Consider the following 20,329-nt stretch of genomic DNA (forward strand, 5'->3'; position numbering starts at 1 on the left):
TGCACTCCAAGCACCAGGAAGCAGAAAGAGGGCATGCCCTGTCCTAGAAGTCCTATACAACTATACAATTGGATGTGGTCATGTGGTCAACAGCTATGTGGTAAGCTGAGAAATGTGCTCTTTGATTTCAGGAGGTGATGTGCTCAACTAAAAGTCTGCATTCTATTACTAAGGAAGATGGGGGAATGGGCATCATCAAACCTTGTTTTATCTCACCCTATATTGAAATATTGTTTATCTCACCCTATATTCTACCTTGCTAATCTTAACCTGCCCTACACAGTTCATGGATGGACTCTCAAATCTCTTCCAGCCTCAATTTCTCTTCAGCTTTCCCTTCCCCATTTACACCCTCCTGGTTGGCTTTTCCATCCAGACCTTTCTCTACATTAGAATCTCAAATTCAATATGTCTAGAACCAAATTTATAATCATCTCGCTAAATCCCCAAACCAGTTTCCACATAGTTTTCTGAAGCTTAAAGCCTACATTCACACAACCAGCTCATACCACATAGTGGCAGTTTTCCAGTCCCTCCTAGTGTTTACTGCCTTAGGGCTAAACAGCTTGCTGTGACCTGAATCATGCTTCACATAACAATTTACTTCTGATCTTATGTGATTCCCGTAACCATTTTGTAAAAAAAAAGAATTCAGGTTTTTTGTTGTTGTAATTTTTCTGCACTTAGCAAAGCCTCCCATAGATGCAGGACTAGTCTTTTATGTGACTCATCATTATAAAGTAAAATAAGCATCAAAACACAAAGATACAAAACAAGTAATTGGAAATATGGGTTTGCAACCATTTCTGGGTTTCTACCAGTTTGTCTTTTCAATCACATTTTTTTTAACCAGATCATCTGGTGTGTACCACATGTCCTGGATGGTGGAGTAACAGTCCAATGGGGGTGCTGTTTGCAAAGTTCATTAATACAAATGAAACTGTCCAGAGAGCTTCTGTTCAGATAAGAACAGAGAGTTGTTTTTACCAGAATTTGCTGGGCAAGTAAGCCAAGAAACAGTAGCATCTTCTATAGAAGATGTGGAGGAGGAGAGAATAATACTTCACATATGAGGAAAATAAACCTCAATATGTTTGGGGAGGAGAAGGGAGAAGGAAAAAGGGAAAGTGAAGAAATCTGCTTCTGGTTGTCAGCAGAAGCTGATACTATAAATAGAGATGCTAGAAGGTAATGCCCTACTTTCATGGCTGCTTAGGAGACATAGGTTGAGGTTAGTAAAATAATGTACCAGATGTCCTTTGTCCACCCCTCTACTGAAATGGATACCTCTGAGGTCATTAATGCTAAAGGCCTTTGTCTTTATCCATCTTACCTGACCTCTCCATAACACAGCAGCAGTCACTATAAATTACTGCTTCTCCTTACACATCCTCCCGTGTTTTTTTTTTTTTATATCATTTAAAAAATTTTTACTTATTTATTTTTGGCTGCATTGGGTCTTCGTTGCTGCGCGTGGGCTTTCCCTAGTTGTGGCGAGTGGGGTCTACTCTTCATTGCGGTGGCTTCTCTTGTTGCGGAGCACAGGCTCTAGGTGCACGGGCTTCAGTAGTTGTGGCACGCGGGCTTCAGTAGTTGTGACTCGTGGGCTCTAGAGTGCAGGCTCAGTAGTTGTGGCACACGGGCTTAGTTGCTCCGTGGCATGAGGGATCTTCCCAGACCAGGGCTCGAACCCATGTCCCCTGAATTGGCAGGCAGATTCTTAACCACTGTGCCACCAGGGAAGTCCCCCTTCCATGGTTTTTAAGAATTGAGAAATACTCCCATCTGATTCTTCTCCTACCTCTGTGGTCAGTCTCTTCAATCTCATTGCTGGTTCCTGTTTCTTAATCCATTTATTAGTCTTGCTGCTTCCTGGGGTTCATCCTCCACTTGCTTTTCTTCTCTTTTCTTTTCCCGTGGATCTAATTTATTCCCATCATGTTAACTTCATGCATCGATGACTTCCAAATCTACATTCCAACCCTGACTTCTTTCTTTAACTCTAGACCCATATTTCTGTCTACTAGATATCTCCACCTGAATAACTTACAGATATTTAAAACTCAACATGTTGTCTTCTTCTTCAAATCTATTTGCCTTACATTTTCTGTCTTGGTTAATGATGTCCCATCCCCCCAGTCACCCAGGCTGGGAAGCTTGGAGTCATCCAAGATCCTTACGTCTTTTTTGTTTCCATACCCATTTCATCAGTCACCAAGATCTGTGGATTCTCACAACACGTTCCACACAGATCATCATTGACCTGACCTTCCCCATACCCACCTCTACTCCCTGGGTGATCTGAGAGCAGAAACCGTCTCTGCTTGATTGTGGATCCTTAGTTCGTACCGATGGACCTGGTATGTGGCACATTGACTGCTTTTTAAATGCTTCTATGTTGCTGATTCTCCTGGGCACATACACATACACGATAATCAGTTAATATCTGGGTCCTATAAGGAATTCTGAGAGAAGAACATTCTCTAATGTATTTGTTTTTCCCAACAGAAAAACATATACTTACATTTGTATAATGGATTATTAATCACACACCTAAACTTTTAGTTTCTGTAGAAAAATTAAGCCCACCTTCCCTTCAAAAGGGAATATGTCAAGAGAAGGATATGGTGGGGACTTCCCTGGCAGTCCAGTGATTAAGACTCTGCCTTCCAAGGTGGGGGGTGTGGGTTTGATCCCTGGTCAGGGAGCTAAGATCCTACATGCCTCACAGCCAAAAAACCAAAACATAATACAGAAGCAATATTGTAACAAATTCAATGAAGTCTTTAAAAATGGTCCACATGAAAAAAATCTTAAAAAAAAAAAAAAAAGAAGGATATGGTGGAAATGCCAAAAGGTAAAAATTGTCAAGGAGTCCCAATGAAGAGATCTGCCTTAGTTTGAGTTCCCCACAAAGCAGGGCCTGAGACAAAGACATAGGTACAGGTCTCATCACATACTCGTGTGGTGATCCCAGGAAGCAGGAGTAAGGGAGAAGGAGAGTCAGGCAGAGGAAGAAAAACCAGGAAAGAGGGACTTACTGGGCAGGTTTCTACTGTGGGCACCTAATTAGGACCCTCTAAAGAAGCACGTAGAATGCCCATCAAGATTGTTCCAGTGCAGAAGGTCAGGGTATTGGTCTACTGACTCCCGTCTACCCCTGGAGGAGGGTTATCTCCAGGAAAATAAACCCTCCTGTATTTCTGGGCTGCTCATATGTGTGGGCCAACAAATTACTTTGGGTTTGCTGAAGACCCTGGGGCACGAAAGCAGAGAGGTTTATGGTGGGTGTCTGAGGTGGAGGATTAATGGCATGCATAGAACTGTCCACCATGGCTGCAGTTGAAATCGGAGGTGGGCTGAGAGGAAATACATCTGCTACAATACTGAAAGGTGATAAGAGAAACAGGTTTCCTTGGTATCTGAGCAGACTGGGTGGATGCAAGATGAAGACTTTAGTGAGTCTGATGACTCTTTCCACTAGAAACATCCTTGAGTGTTCTCTACCTAAAAATAATACTGTAATGAGGGAGGGAGGGAGGGAATGGTAAGGGAGCAAGTGGTGAGGTGTGTTTCAGAGCCAGTGACTGACACTGTATGTTGGTTCCCCCACACCCAGATCCAGCTCTCTACTGACTCTATTTGAAGGGAGGCGAAAGCTAAACAGTTTATTTTCCAGTCTTCCTTGCTAGAATCCCCAGACATCACCAAGTGATACCATTCTGGCAACTGGACATTAGAGAAGACATGTTGACATTAATTCTTTTCTCCCAGCCCCTCTCCTACTGTCTTGAATGAGCATGGATGTGATGTTCAGAGCTGCACTGTCTATGTTGCAAGTGATAAACGAGGAAGAAAGCAGTCCTAACTGATACAGAGGCAAAGCAAATCCCAACAGGACTGGCTCCCTTTAAGTCTGGGCGGTGCATGAGGCCCCCAGCCTCTGCTTCACCAAAGCAATTTTCTTTATAAAAAGGTGGCCAGCTCAAGGAAAGTGCTCAAGCCTAGCTCCAGTCCAATTGCTATAGGACGTCCTACTGGCAACACCTTGTTTTAAACCTAGCTTGAATTCAAACCACCTGTCACACTATCTCCACCCGTCACACTATCTCCACCCATCCATGTTGTCCTCCTCATCTCACTGGTCTCAGAATCTACCTTGTTTCAGGGCTTTCACCTTTCATAATTTGTACGCCTCTTGTCCCTTGAGACACTCTTGAATCAATTCTTCCTTCTCTAGTATAGACTTATCTCCTTGACGTGGTAGCAAGCCTTTTGAGGGCAGGGGCAGGGGCCTTCCATTTGTCATGTAACTCACAGGGAACCCAGCACACTCTAGCCTACCTTGTAGATTCAAGACAGCTTTAATGAGTACGTGTATATCACTTTCTTTACTCAATATCCGAACACCTTCCAAAGTGATTTAGGCCATTTGTTAAAACAGCAATCTTCTTAGATGGGGATGGAAAATTCCCACTCTTTGGTGGTTCATGGGGCAACATGAAATTAGGAGGTAGGTGGTTTCTGTTTAGTTACTGTAGGTAGACAACTTTTCTTTCTGAAGACATTGCCTTTTACAGTAATTGGCAGTCCTGGTGTTTTTGGTTGGGAGGCTGAATGAGTCATGGAGGCCTCAGGTTACAATTGAGGCAGGTTTTAAAACCACATGGGAAAAACATTTTACCTGAGGAAACTGAAGTATATAACTATCGATCAGGACATCATCACCATCTATTCTGGTATTCATTCAACACCTAATTGAGCACCTACTGGGTGCTAAGTCACATATACTGGAAATTGGGGTAGAATGATGAATGAATGAGGTAGATAAGCTGCCTTTCTAATTTACAGTCTAGTAGTAGATACAAACAAGTAAACAGGAAATATTAACAGAGTATAATTGCAATCCAATTAATAGAAAATATGCACAGTATAGTCAAAGCAAATCCTAGGAATCTCTATATTTAACAAACAAGGATGATAACCTCTAGGTAGACCACCACACAATAATCAGAAGAGCTTGGGCAAGAAGTTGGGTGTTTTTCCTGACACTCCAATTCAAAACATCAATCATAATGGCAACAATTCTCCATACTTGCAAAGCACAGGACAAGTTGTAAACCATTGTGACATATTATCTCATTTAATCCATATAACAACCTTTTTGAAAAATATTATATTATAACCCTTTACAGAAGAGGAAACTGTGGCTTAGGGAAGCTAAGTCATTCTAAAGGAGTATTTTCACATTTCAGTGACAACAGCACATGGTGCTGTTTATTAGGGGCATATTCTGTACTGAGTGTTATTTGATAATTACTATCAATTTTCTAAATTAAACTCTTGTATTCCTAAACACTGTAAATAAGAATTCTTCTTGTATGAGCAGGTGCACAGTTTACCAAAAATAAAAGCACCTTATGAGAAATGACTTGGGGATGGTGACTAAAAGACCCAGAACTACTTAGAAATTTCAAGTCTCACTTTCTTTTATCTTGGAATTCTTTTTAAGTGTCTAAATTTTAAAATGTTCCACTCTCTCCTACATGGGAAAAAAGTAAAACCTGTCTTTCTATTTTAAGTCTGTAAAAACAGGTTGAATGATCCTTTACAGTGAAGTCAATATTCTCAGGCAAACAGCCGCATCAAGCAGCATCTCACAGCCTAGCGGAGATTAAATAACTAGCTATACGAGACCCTACTGATCCTCAAAACACAATATTTTATAATCACAGTAATATCCAATATATACATCCTTCAAATTCACTTTTCTTTCAGAGCATTAAGAAATGTAAAAATCAGTGAATTCTACTGGCTGTACCACAGTACCAAATATTTATATATACTAGTTATAGTTTGAATACTCTCCTATTACTTGTCAAGACAAACATTTTTTAACTGAATTTAAGTTTATTTTTTTAAAACCGATAATTAGAGTAATATACTGACAACTGTATAAGTATTTTAATTATTTTAAATGTTTTCAGTCATCATTGCTAAATCAATGAGCACTTTACAATAAAAGTTTATCTTCCAAAAATACACAGTTATATTATGAAATCAATTGTCACTATGCCTGAGAAGTCACTTAATTCTGAAATAATAGGAGAGACTAGTTTATCTGCAGATTTCTCACAGTCTTTTCTGGGAGCTTTTATTGGTCTGTTTCTTTGCTTTTTCAGGCATGGAGTGAGCAGGGTCTACCCTGTTTCCCGAGGGGTAAGAAGGATATTAGGACATTTGCCTGGTTTTCTGAAGGGAGAGCATGTTTTGATTTTTCCCTGTGATTTTCTTATTTGTCCTGCCACAAAGGTCACATCATGTTGGCAGAGGTGTGTTTACCATGAAGAAAAAGGAGGTTAAGCCTCAGGTCTCCTCACTTAAACTGATCCCCTCCAGGGTGCTGGAGGGCTCCTCTCAATGTGTTCATAGGGCCATGTTTCTTTTCCTTCCAATTTACCCTCTATCACATTTCCCCTTAGGCTGAGTGGCATTAGAATGGCATAAATGTTTGGGGGGATTTAGCTAAGGCATGCTTTCTCAATGTGGGTGATATTGCACACCCCAGAGGGAGAACGTCTTACTCTTTTTATTTATAAAGCCTACATATATATATTACATAAACATCTATACAATATCTCTTTGGTATAGTTTTTGGCTTAGCTTCAGTGCCCACTGCCCCAGCTTTAGCAGGTCCAAGTTCAGGGCCCTGGAGAAGCCCAGCCACTTTCTGGAGGAGACCGTACCACAATACCAATCTCATGCTCCTGGGAGGGTCCCCCCACAGTGAGGTGAGTCCCGCTCTGAGACCAAAAGAGGAGAGCAAGGGTCAGGGCACAAAGTCCTTTACCCGCCTCCCCTCAAAGTGACTTCACTCCACAAAGCTGGCACGCTCAGTGCTTCGCTCGGTTTTCCCGAAAGGTGGCACTGGGAGGAAAAGCGAAGGAGCCGCCGACAGAGTCGAGATTTCTCATGAGCCTGGCACCCAGCCTAGGTTCACAGAGTAAGTGAGGGAACCAGGAGCCAAGCTTGGGGCTGTCTGCTACTTCTCAGGGAAAAGTCATGGTTTCAGTTTTGACCCCTATCCTTTTTACTGACTATTTTAAATGAATTTTTAAAATAAAGGCTCTTTTTAAGTGTCACCTACACAATCAATCAATCGATCTGAGCATTGACGAGACCTCAGCATGGCAGGACCTGGCATGGCGTGCTGGTTACAGCAGGATCTGCGCAACGGGAGGCCCACCACTGTTAAATCAGCCAGAAGGAGCTAGGGCCAAGGGCAACACTCCCGAAGGTGTCCTAGGCAGAGCCTTTGATTCCTAAATGGCCCACAGCTCGGGGAGGGATTCATCCACCGGGACAAGTCTACCTGGGACTTAAGCTCTGCCTTAAGAGCTTGGTGAATTCTCTCCTTCAAAGTCATGTTCTGGTAAGTTTAACTTTACAACCAAAATTCCATGTTAGCATTCATCCATGGAAGTGAAGCTATAGCAGCCCTCAGGGGATAACCATTAAAGGATGTTGACTGGGAGGTGGGGACAGAAGGATGTCCTTTCCAAAAAGAAAAAAGGAACTAGAAACCTTGACTGGGGAGAAGACAGGGTTTTAATTAGTGACTTCATCTGTTCTCTTTCAGAAATGGCCGTGAAGAAAAACAGTTTCTTCCTCATTTTAGAACACAAAGAAAGAACCAATCAAGAGTAAAAAAAAAAAAAAAAAAAGAAAATCCCCATTTCAGGGAAGTTAAAGCCCATAGCAAAATAAAGGTCAAAGATATATTGACTCCTGGTATAGGCTTTTCAATTCTGTAATGGTTTTTGATTTTAAGTATAAACATTCAAGGTGAAGAGAAAAAAATCTACACAAGCACAAGGAAAACAGCGTAAGATTAAATAATGATTGATGACAGCTAAGAATTTGTAAAGTGCCTAATTGTTCCTAAGTGTTTTTATTTATTTAATCATCTTTTCTGTATTTTTTAACAACGGGACTTACTGTTATATAGATATAGGGCTTTGCTTTGCAGTGTTTGTTCACATTTTAAAAAATGTAAGTGGGAGAGGATTTTTTTCCCCATGAATTGTATCTATAGGAAGTCTAGCTGCATTGAAATTCAGCCACTGTGTTATTAAGATTCTGGAACCTTGTCACCACACTCACCCACTTTCTCTCCTACTGAAGAAGTTTAGATGTAAAGGGACTCACCCACAGGGCAGAGTAGAGGAAATCACTAGGTAGAGCTTAGATAAACATGTCAGGGAGAGGTACCTGCACCAGGCCCTCTCAGGTCCTCTGGCTCTTTTAGCTCCACAAGCCCTCCCCTCCCCTCCCCTCCCCCCAACACCCCCTGGTTCATCCTCTTAGTGATGTTGTTATGGGCATTCTTGATCCATTCCTTTCTCTCCTGCACCTGTGCCTTCTTTGCCAAATCCCATTAGGTTAAAGTCCCCATCCACTCCTTCTTGCGCTTGCTTTCAATCTTAGAATAAAGTCACAAGGCTGAATGGATCCACAATAAAGCCACGCAACCCGCTTGGGCTATCACTGCTACTTGACAAGGCTCTCTTTTTTAACAGATGAACCAATAAAGTCTCAGGATACTTACTCTAAACCTTTCTATCAAGCCCCAGCACCACTGCTGCCATTTTCACACTCAATAAACAGCTTTCCATCCTATGTAATGCAGACCTAGGCTACTCAATATAAACCTCCTATACTTTCTTCCTCTTCAAATTATATTTTCTCAGTATCTCCCTCTCTCTCTCTCTCTCTCACACACACACACACACACACACACACACACACTCAAGCTCTTCCTCCCTTCATGTCTCTTTCCCAGCCCCTCTGCAAAGTTGATCCCACCACATTTCACTCCAGGAGCATCATTCTCTCAAAAAATCTTTCTCTTGACTCTTTAATCACCCCCTCACTCTGACATATCTTCTTCTTTCAATAATATGCTCTAGCACCCTCCATTCTTAAAATAAACACAAAAAACCTTTCTCGTGGCACCACTTTTTTTTACCTTATGTTAAAGTTATTTGTGCATATGTTTTGTGTCCTTTACTAGAATAAAGACTCCTTAAGACCAGGAAATAAAATTTAAACACCTTTATAACTTCTCCAAATTCTAAGATTGAGCATTACATACAGTAGGTGCTCAATGAATGTGTATTGAATGGATGAATCATTATTTTCAATCTAATCAAGCCTTTCTTGGGCTTGTTCCTGGTCTCTGAAATAAAATCCATGGAGTACTCCAAATTGCTTCAGTAAGACTCATTTAGGATTTAGAATGCCTGAAGACTGCCCTGGACTCAATATGTGGGATATCTTCTCAGATAGTTAGCTACTTCTCTGTGTAATAAACACCATGGCCCTCTGTCAATGCTTCTATGTTTTATTTACTGATACTGGAAACTTTACAGATAGAAATTAATTCTCTTGACTTATACCTTTAGTCATTCCTTAAAATTGCAACCATCTCTGGGAGAGGTATTATTACATTTAGATTGGAGTAAATTAATTTTTCTGATATTTTCCTTTGGACTGAATGTGATAGGGAGAACAGAAATACCTTTTGTCCATCAGAAATAGGGGCAGAAACAGATGGTTTTTGGGGTCCAGAATATACACTTAACAGTATAGCTTGCTGTGCAGGCCCAAAACACAGCAGGGCTTCAGTGAATCTACAGTGTTTCTCCAATAGCTTGCTGTGTTGCCCTCCCTATCATGTGGTCTGAAATCCCCAAGGGTAGGTGCTCTCCAAGGCCTACATAATAAAAGCAAAGTCATTGTTGTCTCTAGCAGGCCACTATTAAAATATAGTTAGAAGCATGCTGGAATCTTGCTTTAATCCTGTTTCTGTCACTATTAAACTGAGGACCAACTTCAGCCCTCGTCTGTGAGTAGACTAGACTTCATGTCTCCGATCCTGCAAATAATGGTGGTGCTTTCCAAAACAGGCCTGTGGCATTACATGATTTGTGCTATTTTCCCTTCTTTCTAAATTTCCATAATTTCAAATGCTCTATAATCACATGCTTTTATTTCACTAGAAAAAAAAAGTAAAGTATGTAAAGCAAAACAAGAGCTCATTCATTACAAGCTTTAGGGGAGAAAAACATGGAGATATCTCTGGTGCTAGAATGATTTTCCTAAAATGAATCTTGGTGAAAGATATTCTCTACAGTATACAAAGTCATAGTTAGACCTAGTCTCCACCAATTCTTAATCACCAAAGATTAAGGAAGGTAAAAAAAATTATATAGGAACAGGAAGGCCAGAAAGAAGATCTACTAATATAAAATAAACATGCCCCTCACTGCATGTAATTATACCAGATATTAAATCCCAACTGCTTTCAACACACACACACACACACACACACACACACACACACACACATGGTCATGAAGAGGGAGTTTCTGATGTTCTTGACAGGTGTACATCAGGCTTAATCAGAAATTTCCAAATTACTATGTCCCTATGTTTGATTGCAGGATTTCAACCCTCCCTCAAACTCTCCCACAGTTAATTGTGAGCACCAATACAAAGGGCGTACTTTACATGTATCTGTCTTGGATCTGGCACATTTTCCCCCAGTGTCTACAGTCTGGAGGGCTGCTGGAAGGAGCATCACTGGAGTCCCTCGTGAGAACATCAAGGGAAACACCAAGGGTGCTTCTCTAGTGCCCCATAAGCTGACAATCCTTAAGGCACCTCAGCCACGCCAGTTTCCATGAGGGGAGCAGTCCGAACTTGGTGTACTTTGTCACTCAATTTATCCAAAACACAGCTCTTTGCTCGCTGGCTTTCCCCTTTTTCTCAGTCCAAAGGGTAGCAGAGGGCAAGCACCACGTCCTTTCCATTATCCAAGCTCAAACCCAGTTCTAGGAGCCAGAGAGGGGATAGATGCTATACCATCATTCCATTTTCCTCAATTTCTTTATTCTACTGCGGCTCAGACCCCGAAAAACTTCTCCCTCCTTCCTCACCCCCAATTCTCTTGCTTTTCTTTGGATGCAAAAACTAGTGCCAGGAGAGGAGAGAGGTGGGATAAAAGAAGACGTTCTTTATGTCACCAGTGCACAAGCCCTAGGTCAATCAGTCAAATGCCCTGTTATAATTTAAACACCAAAGACACTAGCCTGTCCTTTAGTCAATAAAATCGTGTCACAGGCCACCTTAGGATCCTAGTTCTGAAACCAAGATTTCTGTACCATTTGCCAAATGTCAAGACTCAACCTCCACTGAAATCCTCTTACATGCTGGGGAAATATAGTAGATTGTTTCCAACTGATTTTTCTTCCAAATCCCTGAATCTACCCGACTACTTCCCACCTGGATTTTAAGTCAGACGAGCATGTTTTTTCTACCATCCCCAGCTGCACCACATCTGCAAAGTTCTTAAAGGATGAGGGAGAAGAGAAAGAGGGAACGGGGTAAGCAGCAGATAAGGGAAACGCATTGAAGCAAGGGGACGCAGTGTAAGTGTGAAAAAGAAAGAGAAAGTGAGGAAAGCCTATAAGACAAACTATCTTAATTTCATCGTAGAGAGGAAATACTGCTAGAATTGCTGATTCAAGCACTGTGCGCCTATTTTAAAACTCAGCGCCTTCTTCCAAAGACAGAGCTCTAAGGAAGCCACTTTTTCCCTCTTCCCTTGTTGTCACAGCTCCCAGCACGATGCAAATAGCTGGAAAACAAATAGCTTTGTTTTCCCCCAAATCACTCAACAACGAGACTTAAATTCTTCCATTAAGTGGGCCTCTTTAAATACAGCCCTGAATCTAGGAATTGAAACCGAAAATAATTCACTAGCAATCAAGACTCCTTTCCAGTTAGTGGTTCTCTCTGGGGGAGGAATTTCTCTTTGCGTGCTCCTCACCTTTTTCGAAGGCAATCAAGTGCACTGATGCAAAATAGGGCTTTGAGACCATTTATACCTGGCTGTCGTCCAAGAAGAGGTTTACTGAGCATTATTTTATGAGAGAAAGTTGCTAAGCTGTAGTAAACACCCACAGAGCTCTGAGACCAAGAATGAATCAGAATGTTATAAATAGTTATAAAACCTGATCGTTTCCTTTTCTGTGTCATCTTCACAAGGGGTGAATAGGTTAATACATTTCAGAGTTAAAAACAGGACAGGATATGGAGCCCTTGAGAATTCCTTCCTGTAGAGAAGTCAATGTTAGCCTCCAGACCTCAGTTTTATCAACCCTGACACAGGTCATCATGATGTGGATTAGCAAGTGAAAGGAAAGTGTTTTCTAATTATTAGATGGTGTACCATTGTAAAGTCAGGAAATACTTGAGAGCTACAGCCAAAATCACACACTTAAGAATCAGATTCCTCTCTATCTTGTGACTGATTGGCTTTTCTGATTTAGGTCCTGGAGATAGTGCTAGGTGAGTAATTGCCTTTTCTAAAGTGTGTTAATATCCCTGTAGCTAGAAACCTACTATTATGTAAATCAATGAGAATTAAAAAAAAAATTACACACCTGGTCGAAAGCATGGTGTGGTTCTACTGTTTTCCTAAGACTTGAGGTCTTTAGGGTACCACTTCCTCCCAAGGTTAGTGCACGGAGTGACCAGCATCACCCCAGGCACAAAGGAGCAGACTCCATGTATGTCAACGCAGTAGGCACATGTTGCTGGCGAGGGGGGGGCGGGTGTCGTCAATTGCCCATATCTTAGTTCTGACTGTATCAATTTAGGAGTGAAAGGTAACCCTCTCATTTCTTTCCCAGAGTGAGGAGACTTCACTGAGAACTTTGTCTGCTTTCTGGAACCTGACAGCCACGATAAACACTAGTTTCTTTCTGGAAGCCGGACACAGTGCTGGAAATATAAAAGTTTGCTCTTAGTCCATAGAAGAGTGATTTATCCTGAGGGTCACGATCTGCTGCATTAGTCTGAGACACATTGCAAAACTGGTATGAGATTTCTTCCTTTGACTGAATCAAGTACGTCTGTGAACTCTAATTTAACAACATTTCCCTTGAGCATATGGGCCTCAGACAGCAATCATCCCCCATAATTCTATATATAATATGATTCTGGTTCAATGACGGCTTATTCTTTTTCTTTATTGATTCAGCCTTGAGACTGCAGTTGTTCAGTTATGAGGTAAAACAAGGTGTCTGTCATTACCTTCAGCTTATTTCTCCATCACTCCCTTGGCTGCGGCTTGCTTGAGCATTCCCTGGGTATTTTGCCTTTTTTGTCAGGGTTTTTTTTTTTTTTTTTAAATTAAATTTATTATTATTATTATTAATTTTATTTATTTATGGCTGTGTTGGGTCTTCGTTTCTGTGCGAGGGCTTTCTCTAGTTGCGGCAAGTGGGGACCACTCTTCATCGCGGTGCGCGGGCCTCTCACTATCGCGGCCTCTCTTGTTGCGGAGCACAGGCTCCAGATGCGCAGGCTCAGCAGCTGTGGCTCACGGGCCCAGTTGCTCCGCGGCATGTGGGATCTTCCCAGACCAGGGCTCGAACCCGTGTCCCCTGCATTGGCAGGCAGATTCTCAACCACTGCGCCACCAGGGAAGCCCTGTCAGGGTTTTTTATGGCACAGAATATATCTACAGTGTTCAAATCCAGTCTGCTTTGTTCACTTTATTCATCAGAATATTAGGGATCTAAAGCTTATGGGTTTAATTAGGCAAGTTTTCATTTTTCTATGTTGTAACAAATCTCCATTAATTTATCAGATAATGTCCATTATGTGATTCTTCCCCCTCCCATAATCTAAAGACAGGAAACCACAAATTACCAAATTACCTCATTGTGCATAATAATTCTGAGCTCTGACTCACTTAGAAGGTGTGATTAGAATCACAGAATCTAAATCTTGAAGGGAATAGAGAGGTCATCTCACTGACTTATCATGGGAATCACCTAGGTTGTTTTTTGTTGTTTTTTTAAAATATAGGATTCCTTCCTTCTTCTCCCCACCCCCAGAGATGCTGATTTTCTAGGTCTGACTTGGAGGTCAAGTATCTGTATTTTTAGAAGTTTCCCTAGGTGATTCAGAGGATTAGCTGTCTGATCCAGTGATACAATTCCTTCTCCTTTCAAATGGAGGAATATCTACTTTAACATACCTGATTTGTGAACATCCGGCTTTTGTAGGAACAGTGTAAGAAATGAGACCCTCTCTGTAGAGTCATGCTTATCACTTCAGACTGACTGTGTAGTAACTTCACCATTCACTCTTTCTGCAAGCATGTGTTAATGCTTAAGCTGAGTACTAGTACTATTAATAGGACCTATTTGGAAGAACCAAATGGGCAGGTGCTGTACAAAACATTTAAAAATAATATATTTAATCTCCACAACAGTCTTGCAAGGTAGGTTTGTATAATTGTCCTCATTTAAAAAAGATGAAATTTAAAGGAGCTAGAATTTAAACCCGCATCTCCTAAGAGCTCTATAGCTCATATGTTTTCCAGTGTTTCATGTGTACCATCCAGTTATAAAATAATTACATAGATAAGTAGACACACTTTGCTTTTTTTTAATTAAAAGAAGCAAATTTTCTTAGTCTTAGGAAGGTGATTATTTTTTTGTAACCACCTTAATTATGCAAAAATAATTATAGCCAATAATTATTAACCACTTATTATGTCCCAGGCATTTCATGTGTTAGATTAATTATACTACTGGAAATTGCTGTCGGTGATATACTATCTATTTATGTCTATAAAAGCCTTTACGATTTAAAATTTCAAGTTTTTTACAGACCTTTTAAAAAATAGGATAGATTCTTACCTGTTGGGGATGGTTTAAACACTGTGCTACTAGAAGACAGAGTAAATAAATTGATCTCCCAAAGTCCCTATCAGCCCTTCAATTCTATAAGTTGATTGTAATTAGCCCTGAGAGATCCTCTACTGAAAAACTTTCTATTTCCAGTCAAATTAAGAAATGTTTCCAGTGCATTCAAGGATTGAACAGGCTATACTTGATCATAATGGTTCACTTTTCCCATGAGTTCTATCAGTTTATTTTTAGCATTTTTCTGAAAGCCAGAAAAAAAGTCATGCAAAAATCCCAACAAACCCCAAAGTACTATTTTCAAAAGGGAGTTTTGTGGCCACAGGTGGTGAACTACTTTTCAAGTGATTGTATAGAGTAAAACTTAGCTCAAGTTAAATTTAAGATATTCTCTATTTTTTCCTTCCATATGGACTAAGAACATTTAAAAATGTCTAGATGAACCAGAAATACTTCTTGACTCTGAGAATAATTGCTTTTTTAACTTGAATCTTTGAATGTAATTCTAATAAATAAAGACATAAAGTCATGTGTATAAACTCAGAGAAAAATCTAAAATAATGAAAACTCACTAAATACTCCAAAATTTTCTTGAGTGTTCTTTAATATAAAAATGTTTCATTAACTCAGAAAACATTTCCTTAGGCCCTGTGATGTGCCAGAAATCATGCTAGCCACTGGGTAAACTGAGATGAATGAGACAGGGCTCTGCTCTTGAGAAGTTTCAAGTATACTTCTCATTTTATATTATTGGATTAAGTTGCATCATATTCTACCAATTTACCTTTTTTTTTAAACCTAAAAAAATGGCAATTTCTCATGGTTTAACCTAATAGCTACTATATTGTATTGCACTGATTTATCATCAGAAGGATAAGTAGGCATCCCCATGAGACGTGGAGTGGAAGATGATGACTTCCTCTTGCCTGTGCTACTGAGATCGTACTGAATCCTGCAGCCTAGGAAAACCACTGGAGGTTGCTACAGTGTTCTGGCAAAGGGATGAGGGTGGAAAACACTATCTATCTGTGTTATTTAAAAGTAATTTGGGTGGTAGTTTAGGGGATGAATGCAAGGAAAGAGAAGTTGAATATCATGAGATTAGTTGTAAGGTGTTTCATTAGTTTAAGCAAGAAATAATAAGGACCTGAATTAAATCTACTCTACAAATACTATAGACAACATCTATGAAAATAACAAGATGGCTGTGATGATTAATTTTATGTCTCAACTTGACTAGGTCACAGGATGCCCAGATATTTGTTCAAACATTATTCTGGGTGTGTCTGTGAGGATGTTTCTGGATGAGATTAAATTTGAGTCACTAGATAGAGTAAAAGCAGATGTCCTCCCTAATGAATGTGGCCTCATCCAATCAACTGAAGACCTACATAGAATAAAAAGGCTGAGTAAGAGGGTACTCCAACTGTTTGACCATTTGAGCTGGGACATTGGTCTTTTTTGGCCTTCAGACTAGAACTTATACATTGGCTCTTCTAAGTCTCCAGCTTGCCAACTGTAGATCTAGGTACTTCTCAGCTTCCAATGTGAGCCAATTTCGTCTTTATCTATCTATCTATCTATATCTATCTATCAATCTATCTATCTCCTATTGGTTCTATTTCTCTGGAGAACCCTGACTAATACAGATTTTGGTACTGAGAGGTGTTCTAGAGGAACAGAATGTTAAGGATCAGTTTTCTGAATTATTTCTGGATATCTGGAATTGGTTCCCTATTCCGATTAGGTTTAAAGATGCTAATGGCTTTATTTCCAGTAATAAAAAGAGTACTGACACTCCATGGTGTGATCTAACTATATAGATAGGATAAATATCACAATTGGATACTCCTAATCAACTACTTTGAAGAAGCAAGGATCTGGGTGACTGTGTATATAATACTTTCAAACATTTTTGGCAAAATAATGGATATAATGAATGAGGTTGGCTGGTTGCTCCTATTGTTGCTGGACAAAGTTGGGATAGAAAAGGATGGGTTCATGGATTCAAATTCCCAGCTCAAGCACGCTGCATAGATGATCTGAAAGTTTCTTTGTGTGCCCACAAGGAGATCCTTATTTCCTGTAGCCACAGGGTTGAGATTGCTGAAAATCAAGGACAGACTCTCATCCTGTGACTGACTGGCTTAATTACAATGCAAGTTGAACTCCTAGCCTCTCCAGAATGTCTATTGTTAAAGTGAGACATTGATTGGGAAGGAGCAGGATCCTGAAAGTTGAAATAGAGATGTGTGGGAAGACCCTGGTGAACTGCGGACATTGAGACCCTAAATTCTGATGAGTCTTGTCAGTGGAAGACACTTCCCTACTTCCAGTGGAAGCAGCCTCTCTACCCCTGTCTGAGGGGATTAACCCTGCATTGCCTGAGGAAACTGTAATGGCCTCCCTTGAGCAGTTGTTGTACAAGACACTGATGATTCTCCTCAGGACCACTCCTGCCACCAATCCTTGCTTCTATACCTATAACTAGACTCATGTCCCAGCAAGTCCCTGAAGGTAGGGTGCAAAGTGTGATCCATGAGGAGATATGCTACACGTTAAAATAGTTACTTGAGTTTTAAAATTTATACAGGCAGAAATCCAGGGTTCATGTGTAGGAATGTATGTTAAGAATGTGGATAATGGTGGAAGGAACATAATATTGAATCAGGCAGAATTTATCGATAGGGGCTCACCAAGTAGAGATTCTGCCTTTAATGTTACAGCTTGGGGAGTTAGAAAGAGCTCTAATGGTTTCTTTGGTTGGACCAAAATTTGGTCCACAGTGAGCAAGCTGGAAGTACCAAACCTGCCTTGGTTTAATTTAGAGGAAGGGTTAGGGTTAGGCTTAGAGAGATTGGAATGTTAGAGTGGATTTGTCACTTAAGACCTAATCACCCACACTGGGAGAGTCCAGGAGAGATACTTTTCATGATTACTGTGATAAATAAATTTGTGAGGAGAGCGCCAACATCCTTAAGAACTCTGTGATCACTCTTTTCACAGTGGGAACTAGAGCCACTGAATTGAGAAACCTAAACACACAGGGAGTAACTGGATATTGGGGTGGCAGGAACCAAGTGGCAGCAGTCAGCAGCCAAAGGCAAGGTGGGTGTGATTACTGTAAATGGAAAGCAGAGTCAAAGCAGTAATTGGAATAGTCTGAGTGGCATAGACCTATGAGGTTGGCTAGTTGATCTTGGTATTCCTAGAAGTGAAATGGATAGAATGCCTACTAAATTCTTACTTTACCTAAGGAACAGAATAGAAAGCCCAGAAATAAACCTATACACCTATGGTCAGTTAGTCTATGACAAAGGGGGCAAGAATATACAATGGAAAAAGAAAGTCTCTTCAACAAGTGGTGCTGGGAAAACTGGATAGGCACATGTAAAACAATGAGACTAGAACATTTCCTCACACAATATACACAAACAAACTTAAAATGAATTAATGACCTAAATGTAAGACCTGAAACCATAACAACTCCTAGAAGAGAATATAGGTGGAACACTCTCTGACATAAATCATAGTAATATTTTCTTGGATCAGTCTCCTAAAGCAAAAGAAATAAAAGTAAAAGTAAACAAATGGAACCTAGTTAACTTAAAAGCTTTTGCACAGCAAAGGAAACCATCAACAAAATGAAAAGACAACCTCCTGAATGGGAGAAAATATCTGCAAATGATGTGACTGACAAGGGGTTAATATCCAAAATATATAAACAACTCATACAACTCAATATCAAAAACAAACAAGCAAACACCTTAATCAAAAAAATGGGCAGAAGACCTGAAGAGACATGTTCCCAAGAAGATATACAGATGACTAACAGGAACATGAAAAGATGCTTAATGTGGCAAATTAATTACTAGAGAAATGCCAATCAAAACCACAATGAGGTATCACCTCACACCTGTCAGAATGGCCATCATCAAAAAGTCTACAAATGCAGTCATGGACATAGTCTTCTTAACCATCTCAAGTCCCAAGCTGGCCCTTTTTCCTGCTTTACCAACAGAAAAATTCACATCATCCTATTGTCAACATTGACATAGTCCAACAAGTTGCCTTCATTTAGAGAGCTGAGAGAATAATTGATAAGCACTTAAAAAAAAAAGTCTACAAATAACATAATATAGATCAAGGGAACATGATAGAAAGCCCAGAGATAAATCCACGCACCTATGGTCAACTAATCTATGACAAAGGAGGCAAGAATATACAATGGAGAAAAGACAATCTCTTCAATAAGTGGTGCTGGGAAAACTGGACAGCTACATGTAGAAGAATGAAATTAGAACACTTCCTAACACCATACACAAAAATAAACTCAAAAGGGATTAAAGACCTAAATGTAAGACCGGACACTATAAAACTCTTAGAGGAAAACATAGGAAGAACACTCTTTGACATAAATCACAGCAAGATCTTTTTTGACCCACCTCCTACAGTGATGGTAATAAAAACAAAAATAAACAAATGGGACTTAATGAAACTTAAAAGCTTTTGCACAGCAAAGGAAACTATAAACAAGATGAAAAGACAACCCTCAGAATGGGAGAAAATATTTGCAAACAAATCAAGGGACAAAGGATTACTCTCCAAAATATATGAACAGCTCATGCAGCTCAATATTAAAAAACAAACAACCCAATCAAAAAAATGGGCAGAAGACCTAAATAGACATTTCTCCAAAGAAGACATACAGATGGCCAAGAGGCACATGAAAAGCTGCTCAACATCATTAACTATTAGAGAAATGCAAATCAAAACTACAATGAGGTATCACCTCACACCAGTTAGAAAGGGCATCATCAGAAAATCTACAAACAACAAATGCTGGAGAGGGTGTGGAGAAAAGAGAACCCCCTTGCACTGTTGGTGGGAATGTAAATTGATACAGCCACTATGGAGAACAGTATGGAGGTTCCTTAAAAAACTAAAACTAGAACTGCCATACGACCTAGCAATCCCACTAGTGGGCATATACCCAGAGAAAACTATAATTCAAAAAGACACATGCACCCCAATGTTCATTGCAGCACTATTTACAATAGCCAGGTCATGGAAGCAACCTAAATGCCCATTGACAGATGAATGGATAAAGAAGATGTGGTGCATATATACAGTGGAATATTAGCCATAAAAAGGAACGAAATTGGGTCATTTGTAGAGACGTGGATGGACCTAGAGACTATCATACAGAGTGAAGTAAGTCAGAAAGAGAAAAACAAATATTTTCTCCCATTCTGAGGGTTGTCTTTTCATCTTGTTTATAGTTTCCTTTGCTGTGCAAAAGCTTTTAAGTTTCATTAAGTCCCATTTGTTTATTTTTGTTTTTATTACCATCACTGTAGGAGGTGGGTCAAAAAAGATCTTGCTGTGATTTATGTCAAAGAGTGTTCTTCCTATGTTTTCCTCTAAGAGTTTTATAGTGTCCGGTCTTACATTTAGGTCTTTAATCCCTTTTGAGTTTATTTTTGTGTATGGTGTTAGGAAGTGTTCTAATTTCATTCTTCTACATGTAGCTGTCCAGTTTT

At 40.0% G+C, this 20,329-nt stretch overlaps 1 pseudogene; it reads left to right on the top strand.

The window, feature by feature from the left end:
• The window catches only part of LOC133091747 (uncharacterized), a 33,462-nt pseudogene that overhangs the window by 10,881 nt on the left and 2,252 nt on the right, over window positions 1-20,329 (top strand).

This window comes from Eubalaena glacialis, chromosome 5 (genome assembly GCF_028564815.1).
Source record: "Eubalaena glacialis isolate mEubGla1 chromosome 5, mEubGla1.1.hap2.+ XY, whole genome shotgun sequence".
Lineage (NCBI taxonomy): Eukaryota > Metazoa > Chordata > Mammalia > Artiodactyla > Balaenidae > Eubalaena > Eubalaena glacialis.